This window comes from Cricetulus griseus, assembly GCF_003668045.3.
Source record: "Cricetulus griseus strain 17A/GY chromosome 1 unlocalized genomic scaffold, alternate assembly CriGri-PICRH-1.0 chr1_0, whole genome shotgun sequence".
Classification (NCBI taxonomy): Eukaryota; Metazoa; Chordata; class Mammalia; order Rodentia; family Cricetidae; genus Cricetulus; species Cricetulus griseus.
Genome location: NW_023276806.1, coordinates 163,227,393 through 163,252,171, shown reverse-complemented (window position 1 = coordinate 163,252,171; position 24,779 = coordinate 163,227,393).

The following is a 24,779-nucleotide window of genomic DNA, read 5'->3' as shown; positions in this document are numbered from 1 at the left end:
GAGACCAGGCTGGCCTCAAACTCACAGAGATCCGCCTGCCTCTGCCTCCCGAGGGCTGGGATTAAAGGCGTGCACCACCAATGCCTGGCCCTTATGATTTATAGGCAGATGTTCAAACAATAATGTGGATCTTCTTGTAGGGATAGAAATAGTTTCTTCAAAGTAGTTGATATTAATGATTCCAATATCCAAAAAAACAGATCCAGATGATATTTTCTAATACAAGGCAGATGAACTCAAATCCTTGATCTCTGAACCCCATCTTCACCAAAATTTGCCACATCTTTGGGGAAGTTCTAAGAATTTGGAGAATCAAAGTTTGTAAACCACTATCTTATAAAAACTGAGACTACATGCCAAAAAATGAAAAATTACCCCAGGAATACTCAAGGGTGAGGAAATCATACAAACATCTTTTTTAATTCCCAAGCATCTAAAATCCATGATAGCTGGGACCACCTAAACTAAGGAGTCATGTAAAGGGGTACAAATTATCAAATCAGCTGCATACATAAAATCTTTTTCAAAATTCATAACAATTAAGAAGGAACTGGGAAACGAATGCTATAATTAGGAGGATAAAACTATTTTTTAATCAAAATTTTGATTGATGTTAGTATTACTCTAAAGGTAAAACAGAACATATACGATATTATTATTTAAAAAACAAGATACAAGTGTTGTTTTTATTAGTTATAGAGAAGCAGAAAATAGCATAAAATTATTCTTGTTTCCTAATTCTATATGTGGAAAATTACACCTAAATAGTACATTTTAGTTAAAAATACACTACCATGAGGAACCTTGCTTTCTTTAGGACACCATGTAAAATACACTGAACTATTAACATGAGGGATTTAGTTCCAGACAATGCTGGAACTAATTAGACTCTGCAATGGGTGTGTACATTTTTCAGGAAAAACTTTTAATTAAGAGTGTAGTATGCTAGCTTCCTTTCCTGGAATTTAGAAAGAGTCCAAGCATGTTTGTTCATTTTTTAAATGTTAAACCAAACAAAGGAACACATTTCTAAATCTCCTCTAAAGCAACAATGCATGCGATATCTTGGGAAAGACCCTTTAAGGAAGAGTCATGTCCAGTCATAGAGTATTGGTGGGAAACTTCACAAAGCTACCTATGGATTAAATCATTTTTCCCTGATATATGATGACTCAGATTCAAGTTTTACTTTTGTTCATTCTTCATAAAAAATATAAAGTACAGGAAAGAAGGAGAGAGAGAGAACAAAGAACCCCAAAGACTTGTCTTCAATAATAGAGGTGAAAGACTAGATTTCTCATGATATTTAATTGCTGTTGTTGTTGTTTTGTGTTTGGTTTTTCGGTTAGTTCATTTTGTGTATGTGTAGATGTGCTGTGTTTTCTGTTATTGTTATTGTTTTTGCTTTAGTTTTTGTTGTTGTTCTTGTTGTTTATTGGACCACCTGATTCTGCCTCACAAATAGTGGAATTAAAGGCAATAACCACCACATCTGTCAACTTAGATTTTTTTTATACTATGTAATTGATTCCTCTCAAAATGTTGCTTAGCCAACTTGTCTTTGTTTTGTTTCACTTTTGTTTGCTTTTATAAGTTCTTTGAGTTCCATACATGTTTTGCTCATATTCAATGCCACACTTCCTTGATCCACTTAGCCATCCTTTCTCATACTAATATGTATTCTTTTTTATTTTTCTTTCCAGTTCAATGTTTGCTGCACCAAATATTCCTGGATGTATCTGATGACCACCATGGAGTGGTCAACCTACCACTTTTAGAGAAATCTTTTTCTTTTCTCTCCTAACAGCTAGCAATTACCCATAGCTCAGTGACTGGGAGTGGGATTATGTGCTTAAGCCCCTCTCTGGGCTTGAATTTTGTTTGCCTTATGCTTGCACAGGCTGTGTTCATATGAGTGCATATGTACAATTGCCCTACTATGTCCAAAAGAACATTTCATCTCTATAACCTCTGGCTCTTACATTCTTTCTGCCTCCTCTCAACAATGCTCCTGAAGCTTTTGGAGAGAAGATTGGAAGTATGTTCCCTGTAGGGCTGAGAATTATCCTTACTCTTATTCTCTGTACCTTGAGAGATGTTTTACTACTAACCAGAATTTCCATCTTCTAGTAGCCTGAAGCAGCAAGTCAATGGAGAAATAAGAAGCTTCAATAACATATGTGTTGTAGAAAAAGTTGGATCATATAATAGTATTTGGGAATGAGTTTTCTCTTTTTAATTGTTTTAGTTGTTAGTTTACATTTTTACTATAAAGGCTATTGGATAAGAGTATTTAAAAATCAGCATTTGTAAAAGCACTTAAAAGGCTGGTCAAATTAAATTCCCAAGGAAAGCATAGTTTGGACAGGAGCAGCCAAAGAAATTAAAGACACTCCAGAAATCCTTTGGAAGTGAGCATCATGGACTTCCTGGCAGCTTTTATCTAGGAAATTGGATGGGACTATCAACCAGGATAGAAGGAAAGCTCGAGAATGACTGAGAATTTTATCTGTTTTAGTGAGGTGATAAAAAGCATGGAAGAGAAAGTGTTGTAGGAGAAATAAGTTTTCCTTGTTCAGTCTAATTTGGGGTATAATGGAGTAGTTACTGAACTACACAAAGGTACACAGTGACATCTCCCCAGACATAGAACTTTCGTTAAAAGCCTTGGGAATATTCAGGATATGTTTTATGTAATTCTGCTGTGACTTGAGTCAAAACTCTGAGCTGGAGGGAGCAGTGATGTCTGAATCTAAAGTCTGCTTATAGTCTACAGGATTTACAAACATCAGGGTTCCTCCAGCTTAAGCTTTTCATCTATAATGTTAAGCTTATTTCCATAGCATCCAATTAGAGAGATTTTTAATAATCACCCTTCTCCTCAGGTGGCCTGCCTGCTGTTATTTTCAAAAGATTAACCTTGGGGGTTACATTGCATAATGCTTCTCTATATTTGACCTAAACCATTCTTCCTCTCTTGACAGACAGGATGTGGCCTAAGAGAAAGGGTTCACAGAGGCCAGGTTCACAGGGGCCCAGTGCGAGTACAGCTGGGGCTCATTGCTGCCAAGGGTTTGGGAAAAGCTGCTGTCTCCAGCTCCAGAGGCTCTGAGTGGGGGAGTTAGAGTTCTTTGGGAATAGCCTCTGGTTGGTCCTCTTTGTGGGTGGCATGTTTATCTTTCTCCTTGAAAAACAAAAGGTCAACTAGGAGCACATGTTTCTATCAAAACAATAAATTCAAAGGGGATGATAATCCCCAGCAAATGTGGATTCAAAAGAGGAGTAAAAGCAGAGTACACCCTCTTTGAGAGGAAGTGAGTTGGTAGCACAATGGGTCTTCTTGTTTCAACTTAATTCCCATCTGAATTTACATGTGCTACAAGACTTTAGTGGGGAAAATCTGTAAAAAGAAAGGAATATTGCACCAAAGAGCTGTGCATGACTAATACTTTTGTATGCTTTAATTTAATTGAGGAAACTGGTGGCATCATTTAGTTGCACTGGAAGTGACTTCATATAGACTGCCTTCTGCCCTTATAGGGAAGCCACATTTGTACATACAAGACCAAGAGAAAACGCATTTTGTCATGTGTTTTCCTTTTCCAGTCATCTTATCCTTCTGTGGCTTCTAATTTTTTAATAGCTGAAAATCAATACATAAAAAATGTTTATTAACATTGTACAGTAACATGAAAGAAGGAGTTACGAGAACACAGAGAATGAGAAAATCATGCTATTCAAAATTCTTAACATTTTAAGAGGAAAGAGAGAAGCAAGGGTGTTTATCTCATGCAGAAGGGGAATGCCCCCAGCACAGTGTTTGTCATGGTTTCATTCAAGGTGCTAAACACATTCTTTTGAACATTGCTTTAAACCAAACCTCAGGGCTTTCAGACCTCATAACCACCGATGTGAGGAAAACAAGATTGACACATGAGTTAACCTGTAAATTATTTACCTCCTTCCAGACAGACCCTCTTTTTCAAGCTCTACAGGCTTTCCTGTTCTAAAGCTAATCAAGTCCCCTGCTTCATTATCCTTAGTCTGGGCTGGCTAGTTTTATGTCAACTTGACATATCTAGAATCATCAAAGAGGAGGGAGCCTTAATGGAGAAAATGGCTCCATAGGATCAGGCTGTATGTAAGCCTATATAGTCTCTTATTTAGTGATTGATGTAGGAAGTCCCAGTACACTGTGGGTGGCGCCATGCCTGGGCTGCTGATCCTGCATTCAGTAAGAAAGCAAACTGAGCAAGACATGAGGAGCAAGCCAGTAAGCCTCACCCCTCCATGGCCTCTACATCAGCTTCTGCCTCAGCGTTCCCGCCCTGTTTAAGTTCTTGTCTTTCCTCAGTGGACTGTAATCAGTAAACCAAACAAATCCTACTCTCCCTATCAAAAGAAAAGAAAAAGTTGCTTCAGACATAACAAGGAGAGATCTCAACTAGAATTTTTAAAAGCACAAATCACCTGGTGGACTTATGGATAGTTGCTATGAAAACCCAGATGATCTCTTTCCTGTCTCATTTACACTAATCCAGTTTCCCTGGAGTTCTGAGGGTCAGAGTACATTAAGGGGCCTCAGAGAGGAGATGGCAAGAGCTACTGAGAAGACTTAGCAGAAAGCTGATTCCTTTACCGCTCTGGCTCTTCTGTGGCTTCTGGGCAATCAATTCACTTCTTTGCCATCTGTGAATTGAACTGACATCTAGGAAAGGTGGGGTAGCATTTGTCAGCTTAAGAAGTGCTGGGAGATTTGGGCAACTTGTTTTATTAGGAAGCTACAGACTTTCTAGATGAAACCTGTATCTGGAGAACCAGGGTACAACACATCCCTATTTTCTCACTAAATGTCTAGACATGTACTTAAAAAATGTGGAACATACCTACATTCTTTCCAGAAAATAAGGTCTGGTACGAAAAGAAATATTGGCCATATGTGCCAACTTCACTTGCTTAAAAAGAGACTCTCCTTTTTCAAACAATTTTCTGTACATTCTGAAATGACTAACTTGCACTGCAACCCCACTCAGCAGAAAAGTTAAGAGTCTAAAATTATTTGCTATTTTGGCAATCTGTCAGTATATATTTTTCTGTAATTTATAGTATTAAAACATTCTGCAGTGGAATAGGTTGTAGTTGGCTGTTTGATTTTATTTTTGAGTCCATGTGTGTGTGTGTGCCATAATGATAGGTGTGCGAGGGTGTTTGTATGTGAGTGTAAGCATGTCATTCATGTGCTGAGAAGTGTCTTTAGAGGTTGAAGAACAGCCCAGATGCCCTTCCTCACCTTGCTCCTTGTCTGAGACAGGCTATCTCATTTATGACTGCATAAGCCAGGTTAGCTGGTCCTTGGCTCCTGGGGTTCTCATGTCTACATCTCTGATGTTGTCCATAGGAGTGATGGGATCACAGACACTTGCTACTGCATCTGAGTCTATATGTGCTCTAGGGATGTATACCTAGGTCATCATGCCCATGTAGCAGGTTCCATCTCCCCAGCTCTGAATCCATTTTGAATACTTCTGTTCCTTTTCTGCTTTCGTATTATGAACAACATTTTTAAATGGGGTGTTATTATCATGTGAATACAAAATATCTCAGAGTGGCAAGGGTGTGGATGCCAGAGGACAACTTTGTGGAATTAGTTCTTTCCTTCTACTTTTCAGTAGTTTCCAAGGTTCAAACTAAGGTAATCAGGTTTGAGTGGTGAATGTAGCACCAGTTCTAATAGGTCTTAGTAACAAAAGCCTGGAGTCAGATGTAAGGGTAAATTCTGAAAGAGCATAGAGACAAAGGAGCAAGTCCCTGCCACACCTTACCTCGACAACTTCCTAGCCATAAAGAGAGGGAACTACTATCTCCTCCACACTTGTATTCCTTTCTCTGGCCAGTCCAGTTTTATCACTTTCTGTCTGTCTCTACAGACCTCTAGACCTCTATGGTTAACTAGTGGATAGCTCTGCCCCCTGATTTTCAGGGAAACTTTATTTGTTAGAGTACAACCAAGATATCACCACGACCCACTATGCCCTCTATCCAGGCCAGCTTATTGGTGTTTAATTTCTCATAGCAATTGCTACATTAATGAATTATTTTCCAAGTTCCATCACAGGTCCTAAGGGGATATTACTGGGCTAAGTCTCAGGATATCCCATGGTGTGATCTGAAGGTTTTATGTTTCTCAGATAATGAATTGGAAAGGACACAACGCAATGTTAACAAACATGTAGATTTATTAAATCAAAGAACACACCACGTAAAGAACAGTTCTAGCACATGTTGTCTCAAGAGCCCCAAGTTATTTTCTGGATTTCCTTTTATGAGTTTGGGAGGAAAAGCTGCTCTGCAGAAGCAGAAATAGGTGGGTCCTTACCTACCTGACAGACTGCTAGATATCTGGTCATCCTGTAATTTAAGCATATATAAGGCATACAGCAAATACACATTATATGGTGACTAGCCCCTTCCATAAAGGGGCTCCTCAAGGAGAGATTAACTTTCACTGTTCTTGTGCTTAATATTGGTTTAAGTTTATTTTGTTCATCTTTCTTTTAAGTTAGCCTTTCTCTCTCATTCACTACCAAGAAGTACCTGCCATCTGTATACCCACAGGAGAGGAAGTGATAACTCTCATCCTTGAAGGGTCAGATATAATTTTCTCCAAGGAGAATTGCCCCAGGTAGTGGAGTTGTTCCTATGCTGGCCTATCTCAGTGGGCCAGTAGTTAAACTGATCTCATTGATTTATTTCAAGAAAGTCAGGATTTTCATTAAAACAAACTTAAGAAGACATTAAAAGATGGAAATAACCACTCATGCTTATAAGTTACAAAAATTAATAGCTTGAAAATTGCCATTTTACCAAAAAGAGTCTACAGATTCTATGCCATCTCCATCAAAATTGCAATTCTATTCTTGAAAGAAATTGAAAAGGAAAACCTTAAACTTCAAAATGAAATCACAAAAGGTCTTGGATACACAAAGCAATTCTGAGCATAAACAAAACAAACAAACAAAATAATGCTGGAGGTACTACCTTAAAGTTTTCAAGACATACTACATAGCTATAGTAACAGAAACAGCATGGAGCTGGCACAAAAACAAAAATATAAACTAATGAAATGCAAGACCTAAGTATAAAGTCATATAACTACAGCTATGTGATATTTGACAAAGACATCAAAAATACATATTAGAGAAAACCCAGTCTCACAAAAATATGATGATGTATGAAGAAGAACGAAACTGGATCACTCTCTTTCTTTGCACACACACAAAAAGAAAATAAATTCCACATTGATCCAAGACCTCTGTTTAGGATCTGAAACTCTGAAACAGATAGAGGAAATCTGAGGTTAAACACTCTGGTATGCAATCAAAGGAAGGGATTTCTGAAGAGAAATCTGGTCACTCAGGAAATAATGACAGAAACAGACAAAAGGGAAGTCATAGGGGTAAAAAAAAAAAAAAAAGGCTTCTATAACACAAAGGAAACAGTTCTTTGATTGAGTGTAGAGACATCATACAGATTTCAAGAAAGATTTTGCTAACTATTCACTTGACATATTGGGTTGATATTTAGGATATACAAAAAACCCAAAAATCTACACAAAATAAACTAATCCAATCAACAAGTAGAATCACAAAATTATCAGGAAGTCCTAAAAAGACAAAATACACATATGGCCAATAAACACATGGAAAATGTTCAGCCCCATCAATCATCAGAGAAATGTAATGTAAAACTACACTGAAATTTTTATCTTATCCCTGACAGAATGATACTTATTAAGAAAACAACTAATGCTGATGAGGTTGTGGCCAAAAGGAATGCTATATGCTGCTCAAGGGAAAGTAAAAATGAGGTCAGCCACTGGGAACAATGATATGAAATTGTCTTAAAATTAAAAAAAAACATTGAGAATTGATCTTGCCTATGATACAACTCTTGGTAATTACCCAAAAGAATTGTAAATTGATATATTAAGGAATGCTTGCACGTCAATATTATTGTAGCATTGTTACTAAGCACATCTTCAACAATGGAAAAAAACAGAAAAAGAAGTTTTAAAAAATGTGTGTGTATATGCATTAGACTTTTTTAGTTAGAAAAAAGAATAAGGTTATTTTTTTACAAAAAAATGGATGCAAATGAAGATAATCATATTAAGCAATTAATTCAGTCTTGGAGACAAAAAATGTTCTCTCCATTGTGGTTACTAGATTTTATATAAAGGCATAAAATTTCCATATACATGAAGGAATTAAACTGTCTAGGGAACCAAAGGGTACTAATAGAAGAGGAAGGAGTGAAACAATAGAGTCTAAGCAGGGTGGGAGTGTATGATTAACACACTGTACAATTTATAAAGCTCACACATTTTTAAGAGAGAAATGGTTTTTATATTTTCATAATAATAATAATGAGGATATATAACATTTTCTTTTGCTATCTATAGCATACGCTGAGTTCCATAATTATTCTGATGTCCATAAAACAAAAACAGACTTCTGGATCTTCACAGAAAACCTGAGATGCTTCAAGGTCCTGCACTATTGTTAGACTGCTCCTTAGATGTTGATAAGCATGACATCATGGCTGAGACTCTTTATAATCAACATTTTGTGAAACTGAGGACTGGATCTGCAGGATTGCCATTATTGATCGGATAGATGAGACCAAAGTCACGTTGTTGGCCCTTGAGAGGATACACAACATCCTAAAGTGTTCAGAAAATCATTAATTGATGGCTATCTGTATCTGGTTCAGGAAACCTAAACCTTGTGAGATTATTGTATTCCACAGGATTTCTGTTAAATACCAAGAACAGACTGACATACCACTGTGCAAGAATAAATCCAAGTGATTCTGTCAATCACCTGCTCAGAAATGCCATCTATTCCAGAGTATTTAGAATAGGATAAAGTCTAAAATGCAAATTGGTCTGTAGTACTCTTTATGATGTGTTTTTCCTATGCTGCCATGAACTCAGCCTGCTGAAAGATACTCTGAACATCCTCTGAATTCCTGGAGAGGAAATCAGAGGCAGAGGGAGCAGAGGCAATGCCAAAGGGACATCCTGGTGACACCATTATTTACCTTCTGTAGTAAATAAGGACAGAACACCTGCAGAATTCATGTGATTTCTACTGCATTTTCTTATCTCAAACATATATTCTTCAGCAGTGTGAACTGTCTTCTTTTATGTCAAACACATTTAATCTGGCAATAATCTCATACCCAATAGTAAGTAGTATTTGCTGTGGTCAAGGGCCAGCAAGCTGGTCTTTATAGTAGTTCTGAGGTAAACAGAAGGCTGTCTGCTTTCCTTAAGTCTGCTCATACTCATTAGTGAACCTGTCTTCTGTTTCTCTTTAAGTGTTGTGCCCAAATTCTGAACCCCCAAATCACCAAGAAGCCCATTTTGATGCAAAAGCAATGAGTCTTTTATTGCAGTTGTTTAACAAGCTAACCCCATTAGCTCGGGGCTTTCATCCACCCACCATGGTGGACGGCTGGGGAAAGACCCCGAGAAACCATGGGACAGAGATCTTATAGGACAGCATAAGGGAAGTATCTAGAGGTACGCACAGGCTCAGGATTGGTGTGCCTCCAGGCTTGGAGGACTTGCCCTGTGTTGACTGGTCAACTGATTGTTATGGCCCATAGGTCCTCCTAGGGCAGTTGCTATGCTCTGCATGTCATTGCTGTGCACTTGTCTGTAAAGCACACCCAGAGGCGTAAAGCATAGTACCACCAGCTAACTTCTGATTGGTTCCTTGCCATGAGGCAGGTATCTGACCTCCTAGTAACCAAGGCAAGGTCAGGCAAGCACGTGTAAGACTATCATGGCTGCTAAAACGGGGAGCTGGTCCCTTCATAAAGACCTTGTAGAATAGGGGAGATCCCTTTTCCCTCTAAGCCTCCCAATGTTAGAATCTTCTTTTTTCCATGAGAATGAATGATAGAGCAAAAGCAAAGGAATTTTTGGAAAAGAAATTAATCAATGTCTGTAATACAAGTAGAAGAGTATTCATTTCTACTAAAATTTTACCTCAAATGAAGATATATCTCTTATCTTTGAGTGTAATGGGAATTTATTAAGTTTCTTTTCTAAAACAAAACATCTTAGAAGCATTACATACTTATTTTCTTCACTTTCATTTGGCCCCCAGTGTGGTATATTTGACTAGAAGTAAGACCCTTCTTCGGCATGAGTAGTGATTTCCTCTCATTTCAGTTGAAGATCAGGTCTTACCTGAACATTTGAGTGTAAATGGAGGTGGCAGAATGTAGGATAGAATTATGACAATGGAGAAAAACACTGATCAACAAAATCAAAGGTCAACAGAAAGTGGGATAGCTTTATAGGAGAGGGAAGAGAGATTTAAGAAACGACTTTGTAAAACTATTTTTCTTCATTTTTTCATGGATTTTTACATGTATACAATTTGTTGTGATTGTATTCAACCCATTACCTTCTGTAGCCTTGCTTCCTTTCTCTCAGAACCCATTTTTTTTCATACCCTCCATTGACTACACCACCATAAAAAATTGTTGGGGCCCAAAAAGTACCAATTATAGTATTTTCAGATACAGGCCTCAAACTCTATCCCAGGAGCTTGAATCTTACATTGTCTTTTCACTGTTTGGCTAGTTACCACTGGATGGCTTGGTTTCAGTGGAGAATGTCTCCTAGTTTACGTAACAACAGACCTAGGACCTAGGTGTGTCCTGTACCTGTCCTGAGGGTTTGATTATGAGCCTAGGGACTGTTTAGGTGACTCTTGAATTAAAAGCATGATAGTAGATGCCTTCTGCTGTCACCCCTGTTGTTGGATAGCTATTGAGAATGATGCTAGAATAAACTGGAGACTCCAGTTTTCAGGATGGACTGAGAGTCCTCCTGATATTACAAGATGCCTATGTCTGGTCTTTATTGTGTGCAGTAGCTAGGAGTTTCCAGGTCCAAGCACCCCCACTCAGGGATGGACCCTAGGCTGTTTGGATGGCTCCAATTACAGCCCCCAAGGACATCAGTCCAAAATAGATAGCCTGTGTAGCATGGGACTGATACAAGCTGGGCCCCAACAGAAAATGACAACTCTGCATCTCACAATTTTTTGTACTGATAGTGCCTCAGAAAGAGATTATACCTCCTGGTCACCTCCTCTATCCCTGGTGGAAAGTTGGAGGCCTGATCCTGTGCAGGTGTCCACAGGGGCTGTGTTCATGGTTTCGATGGCAATGCTAAACATGGATGGCAGCATCTCATGACATTCTTGCCCATCTTCTGACTTTTACATTCTTTCTGCCCTCTCCTCTGTGATGTTCCCTGTGCTTCAGAAGGGAACAGTGTGTACCGATCTCTCACTTAAAACTTGATGCTTACTCTTTAACCAGTAACAGGACATAGAACTCAAGCTGAAGCTGAGCTGAAAGTCCCCTGCCTGCTGGCTAGTGTTCACGGAGACAGGAGGTCTATGCAGACTGCTGAGAAAAAACAAATGTGGTCTCAAGCGGCTGTAGACCAAGTATGCTACAAGCAAGATACTTTCAATGGCACAACTACTGTGGGAACAACAATTGCTTTCTAATGGGATTTGAGGCCTGCTCCCAGGACAGAATACACATCTGTTTCTATAAACTCAGCCAAAAAGTCTTTGGCTGGAAAGACATGAGCCAAGGAGAAACACATTGCCATTGTTAGCCTAAATGAACAAGTTGTCAAACTGTCGTCTAAATATTTATGTTTATGCCCAAAACTGAATGCCATTCTCAGCCTGGGGCAAAAAAGCTCCCTTTGTCAGATGTTGATGGTTAATATTGAGACTCTTATATGGCCAAAGAAACTTCTTTCGGGAACATATTTTCAAATGAGGCATATAGTGAGAAGTTGTTTATGTGAAGTTTTCCTGGGTCTTGGAAACATACTTCTCACCTAATTATTGTTGGCAGTTTGAAGAGCAACTGCTGAAAAGGTACAGGTTGCTTTTAACTGCTTAGTTCAAAGCCATGTCTTTTGGAAATAATGTCAGCCCTGGAGCCACCAGAAAAGTAGTTTTAGTGTATATTCCATCTGAAGGTAGAAATTCTCTACTTGGGGAATGCTTTCACCGCTTATTTTCAAACACTCATTTATTGCTTTTCAAGTTTGGAATGATAACTTTCTTTATAAGTATTTATTAATTATATATGGTGTCTCACTGCAACCTAAGCTGGCCTAGATCTCCAGACTGGCCTTGAACATGAAATATATCCTACCTTCAGTAGGAAGGTACTACACAAATTCACTTTCACACACAATACAAGATAAAGTATAGACAGTGCTGATACAGACACATAAATGGACTCAGAAAAGAGCTTCCTCTTTAAATGTGGTTTCACCCCCACCTCTGTCCTAAAGCATAAAGCAAAACATGTGTCCATTTTCCTCGGCCTAGGGCTTTACCTACTAGTCATCTTTAACTAATTGAGGTGGTTAGAAACATGAATCAATTTCTCTAAAGTCACATGAGCAGGCTGGAAATCTCTACTATTCCAGAAAAAAAATTGTCATTTTATCATGCCTTCTATAATAACTGTCTGGACTTTAGAACTGGGTACAAATTATCCAATGTCCTCTTAATGACATTTCTTATGTTGTCCACATGAATATTCTTTCTTTCTTCCGTCTTTCCTTCCTTTCTTTTCCTCCCTCCCTTCCTTTATTCCTCTTGCATGTAACACATCTCCCTCTGCTCCTCTGGCCCCTCCCTATGCACTTCTACATTTCTCTTCAGAAAAGAGCAGGCCTCCCAGTAACACCAAATGAACATGGCAAAATAAGGTGCAACAAAACTAGGCACAAACCCTTATGTTAAGGCTTGACTAGGCAACCTAGTAGAAGGAAAAAAAATGTCCCAAGAGCAGGAAAAAAGAGCCACAGACAACCATTCTCCCACTGCCAAGTGTCCCACAAATAACCCAAGCTAAACATCCATGGCATACTAGTGAAAGACCAGCAAAGACCTATGCAGGCTCCGTGACTAATGCCCCAGTCTCCATGATCTGCTGTGAGTCCTAATTAGCTGACTCTGTAGACAGATTGCTCCTGATGCCCTTGACCCCTCTGACTCTCATAATCCCTACTCTGCCTATTCCTCAAGGTTCCCCAGGCTCCACCCAATGTGGGGCTGTGGGTATCTGGATCTGTTCCCATCAACTGATGGAGGAAGCCTCTTCGATGTTGATTAGTCTAGGCTCTGATTTATGAACACCACAGAACATCAATAGGAATCATCTCATTGACTTTGTTTTTTTCTTCATGTTCTACCCTAGGCCTCTGAGCAGCCTAGCTTACAGTCCCTGGTCATCCAGGCATTGTCAGACCTGGGGTCCTTCTCGTGGCTCAGTCCTCAAATTAGACCAGTCATTGGTTGTCCACTTACACAAGCTCTGAGCCACCATTGCATCAGCACATCTTGCCAGCAACACATGAGTGGGTCTAAGGCTTTGTGGTTGGGTTGGTGTCCTGGTCCCACCACTAGGAGTCTTGCCATGTTACCAAAGATGATCTGTTAAGGCTCACATGTATAATTTTGATTGGGACTTATTTTTTTAATATCTTTCCATTCATAGAAATTTAATAAATTATCTTTGAATGCCTTCCTATGGCCCCTATCCTGAAAAATAAGATTGGCTATGAAAAGATGCTTAAAGTTACTCTGTAAATGAGGGAGGGAGAAGGGAACTGGGATCATCACATAATTCAATCTTGTTTGTAATTAAAATATATAAAAATAAAATAAATAAAAAAGAAAGAGAAATGTAGAACTATAAAAAAGTTACTCTGTAAATGAACCCCAGCCAAATTCAATGTTTTACTCTCAGATTAGTTATGAAAAACAGTTATCATTGTGTCTCTGCATCTGAACATCTATGATAAGTGTTTCTTATGAGTAGATTTAAGAAATGCAAAACCTCAGAGGCTAAGGTGCAGCACAGCCATGTGAAACAGCAAAGTTAGTGGGTGTTTTGTAACTGTCAGTCATCAACCAGACCCACCCCCGTTGACTGACTTTCTGACATCATTTTTTGGTTCTCTGCTTCAGTTTCATCTTGCCTCTAAGCATATCCTTACTCTGAATTCTCATGAAGGTGGGACACATTTCTCTCCACATCTCTCAGAGCTCTTCACCTGGCATTGTTTGTTTTTTTTTTTTTTTATTTCCTGAAAACTCCCCAAGGTGCCTCTCTCCTCTCAGCACACAAATATTTCCCTTTGTTGTTTTTAGTAGACTATCTGAGATTTTTTGCTGTTCTCATCTACCAGCTCTTCATCAGTCCATGCAACTGAAGGATCTGTCTTTTTGGCTCAGCTATTCTTTCCAACCTTGTTCACTCGGTGAATCATGATGATTTGAACGTTCACAAAAGTATGCTTGCCAATTTTCAGACATCTTTGCTCTCCACAGCTCTGTTTACATTGTCTTTCATGCAGCCTCAGCAGATTACTGTCAAGTTTATACTCACAATTGCTTCTCAATTATTCCCCAAACAGTATACATAACCTCATCTCAGTGTCATTGCCCTTCCTCCAGATGTCTCTGATAACTACAAGCTTACCAAATTCCAGTTTAAATCTGAATTATCAAAACCCTCCCTTGAATTCTTTCTCATCGAGATACTCTCCTCCCATGTTCCTGGATCTTCCTGTCCTGTCCCCCACTGTATGAACTTACATCATTCTCATATAACTCAAGAACCTATGACATATATGACTTATTTGTAGGTTTACTAATTTCTCCACCCTTATGTGACTGAAATTGGAAAAACAGAGTTGGTTGTGTTACTCCCTGCTGTATTAGCAGCTGGGTTAAATAGCATGTGTTTATGTTTGTGTACACATATACTTACATATACACTATTTAAAAGATATAGTATACATGGATATATGTGATGAAGAACAATTCCCCTTTCTTAAAAAAGCATGATGCAATAAATATCACAATTAAGTATTTTCATTGCTCTAGCCATCTGGCCTTTGTAAAAAAAGAGTCCAAATAGGGATTTGTGATTGACTAACTGAAAGGTTGCTCACTTAGAGTCGACAAGACACAATTTTGAACTAACCCTGGGTAAATTCAAAGTGCTACTTTATTTAAAATCTGAAGCAGATATGAGATGTAGACAATGAGTTCAGATTTTTCCCCAAGTATCCAGTTTATGAAATTATCAAAACTAGGACAATTATTAGTTTGTGTCAGGATATAGTCTTTTTAAGCAAACATAACACTCTGAGGTCAGTTTTCAGAACCAATAGCAGAAAGAGATAATTGATTCCTCTACATAGGTTCCAGGGCATATTATGCACACTTAACACACACACACACACACACACACACACACCAATAATTAAATAAAATTAATTTTAAGAAAGACTGTCTCAGAATAATAATTTCATGCCAATGTTTCTAATGCTTTCTTTTCAAGACCAATAATAGGAATTTTCTTTTTTATTTTTTAATAATAGGAATTTTCAATGACTTTGTCCCCACAGGTGAAGAAAACCATAAATCGTAAGGGAAAAAACACATTCATTCCCTATCTAACCATGATTGTCTATGTGACTCATTCTGCTATCCCTGTTTCTAACACTGTTTTCCAGATCTGCCTGCAGCTGTCAGAAATGTGGCACAAAGTTATATGTTCAGAGCAAACTACCAGATGTGGTCAAGAGACAAACCAATAAGGTGGGTGTTAGTTATGGGTAGCATCAAAACTTTTGATGTTATCTGGAAAAATAAGTGATAATTCTTGACTCTTGAATTGATTTTATTTTTCTTTCTACCTTCCTGTTGTCCCTTTCCTCTCCTACCTTTCTGTTTTCATTCCTTTCTCTTCTTTTCCTCTATGTGTTATGTAAGCAGAAGCAGCAGCATCAAGACAGTGAAGCAATCATTACTAGTCCTTATTAAACAGAAGGTACTCTGGGAAATGTTCCTTAGCAAAGGAGACTCATTACCTTCTTCTTGAAACTTGGGGTCCGGAGGGCACACATGGCCAGGGACCTGAAGTAAACATGGAGCTTTGTGACTTGGTAGGAGGGAAGTACCATGAGATGAGTGACTTCAGAAAGAGGACACATCACAGGACATAGGCCAATGAGTGTGCTCGCAGTCATACTCTCTACAGAAAGATGGCAACTTTAATAATAAGAAAGTGATAGTGGGGTGGCAGGAGATGATTGTATCATTTTTGGAAATAGAAGTGGATCAGAAGAGGTAAACTAATCAGAACCATGTGGTCAAATTTCACATCCATACGAACATCAACAGCTAGTCTGTCCAGCTATGTGCTTTCCAATAGAATTTCCAGAAGTGTAGCTAATATACTCTACCTTTAAAATTTTCCTCTCCTCAGTTCACCTTCCTCAATGTGGTTTTCATTCCTCTCTGCCACTAAAATAGTTTTTTAAGATGGACTCAAATAGCTGCAGTAATGCTGAAATCACTAGACTTTTTCCATTCGAGGGCACTCCATTCTGTTGACTTCCATGGCACTGGATTCTGCTGCCACTTCTGTGACCACTTTTTCCTTACTGTTTTGCCAGTTTGGCTCACACTTATCTGCCTGTCTTTTAAATACAGAAACCAGCTGTGGCTCAACCCTAAGTCCACTCTGACAGTGACATTTTCTTGCTGTCTTATCCAGGGGACTGTTTCTTACATGTCTACTTTGATTGTATTTAATTTTTTTCTTTTCTGTTTTATTCTTTTCTTATATATTATATCCAGACTGCAGTTTCCCCTCCACTTAGTCTCTCCCACCCCACCACCTCCTCCCCCAGATTTATTCCCACTTGCATCTCCTCAAAAAAAGCCAGAAGACCTCCCAGGAACATCAACCTAACACAGCATAACAAGCTACAGTAACACCAAGACATACCATCACATCAAGGCTGGATAAGGCCACCCAGTAGGAGGGAAAAGGTCCCATAAGCAGGCAAAGAGCCACACTGCTACTATTAGGAGTCCCATAAGAACACAAAGCTACTACTCAGCTGTAATGTATACACATATATGCAGAGAATTGATAACAATTCTTTGTTTCCAGACAGGGTTTCTCTGTGTAGCTTTGGAGCCTATCCTGGCACTCACTCTGTAGACCAGGCTGGCCTTGAACTCACAGAGATCCACCTGCCTCCACCTCTTGAGTGCTGGGATTAAAGGCGTGCACCACCAACGCCTGGCTGAGAATTTGTAACAATTCTAGGCTCAAGTATAACCATGATGTTTAGGTCTTCCTTTCAGTTGTTCACAGACAACTCATATTCTATAACCCTATTCAGGGAAGACTCAAGAAGGACAGCATTCCTGAAGATGCCAGTGGCAGATATATAATGAAGAAAAATCATCTGTGGCTATAAGATAAGAAAGTAGTGGCCATGAATAGGATGTATTTTCAATGAAAACTGTAAGAGTACCTTTTAAACAAAACTGAATGAATTCAGTGCTGAACAATCTTTAAGTGAGGGACAGGCTCATTGTTTTGAAATGTGAAAAACAGGTATAGCTGACAATATTAAAATAAATAATAAAGGAGAATGCAGTATAAAATAAGCAAAGGACAAAAACTAAAAGTTAACTTCAGTTACTTCCCCATCTTCAAATACAACCACACTGTGGATTGAGGATTTCACCTAGAGAATAGGTTTTAACAGCAGCTGAGTAATATTTACACATTAATGTCTGCTACCTGAACTTCTGCAAGCTGTAAGAGCTGAATTGTCTCAACAACATAATAGAAAAGAAAATTTCCTAACTCCTTTATGAGTCCATGAGAAATGGTAGCAAAGGCATTAAGAGAAAATAATGTTGTTTAACAGTCTTAGATGAGTACCACAACAACATTCCCAAATAATTTTTTTTAAAAAAAATGGTAGCTATTATTGCATTTGAAATACAAGAGTCACATAGGCCCATGATAAAAATATGCAAGGTCGGTTAACATTTATAAACATTTAATAATTTTCCTAATTTGATTGAGAAGACATCATATCAAGGTGGAGCAAAAGCATATCAAATTTGCCATGTAGGTTTATGATGAAAATCAGCAAATTATAAACAGAAGGTAGGTTTCACTGTCCGGTAACAGTTATGTAGTTAATGGAGGGATGGCAATGGTGTGTGTTTTCATTTGAAACTGGAACCTAGTTTTAAGCACCAGTATTGTATTGGACATTTTGCTAAATGGAAGTAGAAGAAAAATAAAAGGCATGGGGAAGGTAGGACTGATCTTGTCTTCAAAATACCCAGATAATGTTGGGAAAAGTTTTGAGAATCACTCAGTGAATTTGTGAGCATCTTGGCTAAAATATGAAAAACTGGTAAAACAAAAAAAAAGTTAGAGAATCAGTAAAACATCTAATCACATAAAAAGGGGAAGAGGTCATTTGAGGAAATAAGCAGCACCTGGGAAAAGGCAGTGGGGAAGGGAGAAAATAAAAATCAAGTAACTTGATGCTGCCACTGAAGGTTCACTAAAATGCTAAAGGACACATATCTTGATACTGCTATTCTTTCAACCTCACAAGTTACTTTATAAACCCAACTCAGTGCCAGTGAAATCCTTATGTGCAATTCTTGAAATTAAAGAACCAAACTGTCATATAGATCATTTTTTGGCTCAATGAAAATTTGAAGAATATACATATACAGCATTAGAAAACAAAATGAATTTATATAGATTATTATTTAAAGTCCAATATATAACAATCAATCTCCAAGGCCTTACACACATCACAATACCAACAGGCACACAATATCAAGGAAAATTCAAAAAAAGATCATCATAATTTATTTTTCTTAAAAATAAAGAACAGAAAAATAAAAACAAGTGAACAGAAAATCACAACAAAAAACAGAATCTGATATGTAGCCTAAGCTGGGCTGGAACTCACTATGTAGACCAGGTTGTACTCATACTTGGAACAATCTTCTAACAGGTTCCCAAGTGTAAGGAATATGGGTATGAGCCTCCATCCATGTCAATATACCTAACTGATCATGATGTCTACATAGAAAAATGCAACATTATTGAGATAAATTAAAATGAAATAAAATAAGTGGGGAGATATAGTCTGGTGGTATCTTTCAGAGTTCCCTAAACTCTTGGCCTGATTCTACCAACATGATCACAGACTCTGAAAACATTAGACTTCTGTTTTCTTTTTTGCACCAGGGAAAAAAGTGGGAACCATCTGAGTGACCTGATCATTGAGACAATATTTTATCTGCTCCTCTGAAGGGCTGTCTGATCCTCACAGAGGAGGGAAAAACAGAAAGTTGCTGGAAAACATTGTCTTATCTCATTTCTGTACAAACATTGCCACACAACCCAATTATCTGGTTTGTACAAAAACATCGTTAATCTGTTACTTTCAGAAAGATATACGTGACTTTAAAAGGCTGGGTCAAGTGGAAAAATACTTTAACTTTCTTTTTCCCCCTACTTTCATCATTACATTTGTTGCATGTCTCTTTTAAAATGTAAAACTATTTTAAAAGAAAATTGTTTCCTTTGTGGATCAAGTCTAAAGCACCTTTCCTTTATCCCCTCTGTAATCTCAAACACTTAGCTTCCCCCATGGCCCCCTCCCAGCACCAAGTTGCTTCTTGTCTACTTTCGTTAAGCTCTCTTGAAATGGGCTATCTCTGCCAGCTCCTCTATTTGGTACTGGTTATTATATTCTACAAGCATTTATGTTGTGTTAAGATGACTTTGCAGGCCAAGTTTCAAAGGGGATTCTGGTAAATCCGTTCCTCTTACACCACGTTTATCTGTGAGTTCACCAAAGCTTCTTGCTCCACTTTTGTTTACATACAGATTTCATCTAGGTTCTTTCTGTATTGCCAGAACCCAAAGGCACAGTTTTCTCTTAATGCATTCCAGTTTCCAGAGTACTGTAGGATTTTCTGGCTTGATTTTCTTCAGAGACAGCCAGCCCTTTTATTGAATTACAAAGACTTAAGATTTAACCCAAGATAAATGTTGAGTATTGCTCATGGTCCTGGCACACATCAGACACTGGTTGAAAGAATGGACCTACCTCTAAGTTAAAAGCAGTCTGTTTGAACTCCCATGTATACATACATTTCACTTCCAAGTGCTCTGTCTCCCATAGACTCTGAAGTACCTTGACAACCCTCTTCTTGCTTGAGATGTTTCTTCCCTCTGGGAACTGAAGAAGGGAACAGGCTCCAAGATCACTAGTTTCTCTCTCTCTCTCTCTCTCTCTCTCTCTCTCTCTCTCTCTCTCTCTCTCTCTCTCTCTCTCTGAAAGCAGTATGCTTAATCATGTTCTAGGTTTTGACAGCCACAATAGCCCCCAAAAATATCCTCATAATACCACATGAGTTCCCTTTATGATTCTCTACCTGTCACCAAAATAGTATAAACTAGTAAGATTGTACCTAAAGAAATCTAAACATGAGCAGTCGTCCAAAAAATCTGCCTCATGGTGCCCTTCCAACACAGACAATGGTGGGAAGAAAACCATATAACTTTCCAGTCTCAACCTTGCTCTGCCCTCTGTTTCTGCACAACCTCTCACTTGCTTTAGTTCTTTGAATGTCTATTAAAAATAATGTGTTTATTTATTCTTTCAGAATTGCATACATGATATTTTGATCATATTTATTGCTTCTCCCAACTTCTTCTAGACCCTTCCTGATCATCATCCAGTTGGTGTCATGTCTCCCTCTCAAAACAAAACAGACAACAACAAAAACAAACAAATAAAAGCAACAGCCATGGAGTCTAGTTTGTGTTGGCTCACTAATCCTGAGCATGAGGCCTACCCTGGAGTGTGGTACGTGTACCAGAGATCAGTACTTCAAAGAAAACAACTGATTTTCCCTCTTCCAGAAGCAATCAAATGTCAATACCTCCTTAGCTAGGGTTAGGAGGTGAGTTTGGTCCCGTATTCCCTCCTCAGTGTTGGGATTTTGTCTGGGTTGAGCTTGAACTTGTCCAACACATACCATAGTAAGCTTCTGATGAACTTGTAACCTCTGATCTTTCTTTTTGAATCTGTCACTTTTATTATTTTAATTCTGCATCTGTGTGTGCATGTGTGTATACATATGTGAGTGTGTGGTGATATCTTACTTGTACAAATGAAGCCAGTCTGGGGGTCAGAGAATAGAGCTTGCCACTTGCTAAACTTAGAGGTCTGGAGGTCAGTACAAACAGACAGGAAGTGAGGGAGCTGGGAAGAAACAGGATATAAGAAGACTGTCCAGGCAGCCAACTGTCTCTGTCATTTCTCATATTTTTTAGAAGTCACTTGCTCGCTCTTCCTGTTTACTCAGTTAATATTATTTCCTGCTTGGATCTCTGAGGGAGTTATAGCATATGAATAGTATAGTATGGTACAGTATAGTATAGTTATAGTTTTCCCTGTTTACCGGAATCAGTAAAGAAACTCACTATAGATGTATTAAGTGTAATAGGTTTAAAAGACATTAAAAGATAATTTGACAATACAAACTAGAATAGAAAGTAAATTAGCTACAAGACTTTGGACTCATCAAGAAAGAATAGATAATGGAGTATATTCTCATAATTTGTCATATGCTTATGGACTAGACATTGTTAATGTACCTATAACCATGTATATATTGTATTAGTTATTGTACTTATTGTATATAGTTTTTCCTACATTAGTTATAACCCTTTTTTAAAATTTTAGACAAAAGAAGGAGATATGTGGTGATATCTTGTTCATACAAATAAAGCCTGTCTGCAGGTCAGAGAATAGAGCTTGCCACTAGCTACCATAGAGGCCTGGGGGGGTCTGTATATACAGACAGGAATGAGATAGCTGGGTGGAAACAGGATATAAGCAGGGGGAAACATGAAATTGTTCTCTTGTCTGCTGAGATGCTAAGGAGGTAAGGTGTAGTAGTGGCTGGCTCCTTCTCTCTGATCTCTCAGCATTTACCTGTATATCTGACTCCTACTTTTTATTATCTAGACCAATTAAGAACTGCATTTACATGAGTGCAGTGCTTACACAGGCCAAAGGCATGGGATTCCCCTAAAACTGTAGTTACAGATGGTTGTGAGCAGCAGATATGTATTGGAAACCAAACTCGGATTCTCTGCCAGAGCAGTACATGCTCTTAACTGCTGAGTCATTGCGAATTCTTCTATTTGACTTCTTCCATCTTTTCCACTTTGAAAGATTCAATGATTGCCTGTGAATACATGTTTGTGTGATTATATGCACATGTGTTTCAAACACATGTTTCTGTGTGTATGCAAAGGTTACAAAAGGGAAGCCTCTGTCCTTTTAAAGGTCTTTCTTGGAACTTGGGATTTGCCTTTTCTTGACTAGGCTAGAAGTCAGCCAACCTCAGTGATCCTCCTGTCTTTACCCTCAGCCTTGAGAACAGGATTTATAGGGGTGCTACAAATGCCCTGTTTGTTAAATAGATACTAGCTTCTGAACTTGTTCCTCATAATTGAAGAGCAAGCACTCTTAAAGCCATCTCTCTGGTCCCTTCCATTACCCTTCTGTCAAACCTATGTTCTCAACAGTAAAAAAAAAATAAAAAATAAAAATAAAAAATAAAAAGGAAGGCTGTTTTTATGATTTTGGGTATTTTTTTTCCTTAAAGAGCTTAGATACAGAACTGGAAAAGCAGTTCAGGAGCTAAAAAGATCTCATTGTTCCTCTAGCATTCAGTTCTGAGCACCTATGGTGGCTCACAAAATTATTTATTTGTTTTACATCCTGACCACAGGCTTCCCCCTCCTCTCCTCCCACTTCTTCCTCCCAATGGGCCCTCTGCCCCCTCCTTAATCCGCCCCTCCTCTGTATTTCCTGAAAAAAGTCCAGACTTCCATGAGCATCAGCAAATGATAGCACATCAAGCTTTTATAAGATCAAGCACATCCCCCTGTATTAACTCTGGACAAGGTCATCCAGGAAGAGAAATAGGTTCCCAAGAGCTAGCCAAAGTATCAGGGACAGCCCTGCTCCCATTGCCAAGAGTCTCACAAATAGACCCAGTTACACAACTGTCACATATATGCAAAAGGATAGGTCAGTCACATGTAGGCTCCCTAGTTGTTGGTTCAGACTCTGAGAGTTCCTATGAGCGAGGTCCAGGACAGTCAGGACTGTTACACAGAGTAATCCTGTCTTGCAAAACACCACCAAAATCCAAAACAAACAAACAAATAAAAAAAGCAAAAGAAACAAACAGCAAACCAATGACACCAGGAAATTTGCAGACAAATGGATGGAACTAAAGAAAAACATCCTGAGTGAGGTAACCCAGGTCCAGAAAGACAAATATGATATGTGCTCACTCATAAAGTGGATATTAATTTTAAAGTAAAGGCTCACAAATTCTTGAAGTTGTACATCCTGAGGATCCCACGCCCTCTTCTGGTTCCTTTGACACTCACACAAATGCACACACTGATACACATACACACACACACACACACACACACACACACACACACACACACACACAAATATTAAAGATACTCCATAACATTCACAAATACTTATGGTATCCATGTTATACCATTGTATAAGCATTGTAAAAGTCTCCCCTCACTCATTCGCACCCCTTTTATTTTGTTGATGGTGGTGGCAGTGGTTGGTTGGTTGGTTTGGTTATGGAGACTGAAAGGTTTTTTGTTTGTTTGTTTGTTTGTTTGTTTGTTTTTAAGCTTTTGTGCATATATATGGCCAATGTCATTTATACAGACCGGGTTGTCCCATAAATATGAATGATTTCAGCAAGGCTTCTTACACTTAGGTCTATTGTTTCCTTTGTGGGATTGACTTCTGTGACTCTGTTCTGCTTGACAGATTCTAAGCCATCCTTGAATCTCCACTCATGCATTGCAGATTCTGAATGCCTTTTCAAGTTCTTTGGGCAAGCTTGCTCTTCCCTTTTCTCTTCATAGTAGTGTTTGGAGTTCATTCTGTATGTATCACATGATATTTTAAACATTAAATTTCTCAACAAAACTGGCAAATTCCTCCCAAGCTGTGATAATAAACTCATGTCCTTAGCTCAGTGTCCTTTCTAGAAAAGGCAATATCCAGTCCTGAGCTTATTTCAAGACTGCAGGAAGTGTCTGAGTGGAGTTCTACCACAGGGTTCATAGCATTCCAAAGGGCATCTGTGAACCATGTCTGAGACCAGGAAATGAATCACAGAGATGTCTCTGTTATTTTGTTTAAAGAACATCCTTCCATGAGCCTTGCTGGAATTCAGTGGAAAATGACATCAATTTCCTCACTGCAATTGTAGACTAAATTGTTATTAACAGCCTGACCCAAAACACTGTAAATTTCATTTCCAGACTATGAAACATTACAAACCCTTGACTCCTTACCATTAGTATGTCAGGTTTCATTTTGCTTTCCACTCAAAATTTGATTTTATGCCAGGAATTCTCTTTAACAAATTTGTGTATCAAAGTACAAACTCTACTGTACAATGTGTCATGTTTTACTTCCTGTTATGAATATGAATCTATTACATTCATGGTGGATCCTTCTAGAAAATTACCATTTGTGGTTACCATAAAGAACATGTATACATATGTGAAGGAAGATGAAGTCTGATCTCATATGAATAAATCTCATGTAAGGGCTCTGATACTTAGAAAACTCAAGTTACTTAGGTATCCATCCTTGTTTGCATGAAATGGAGTCTCTAGGTTTTGAACTTTTTTATTTTAATATCATGAAATTTGTT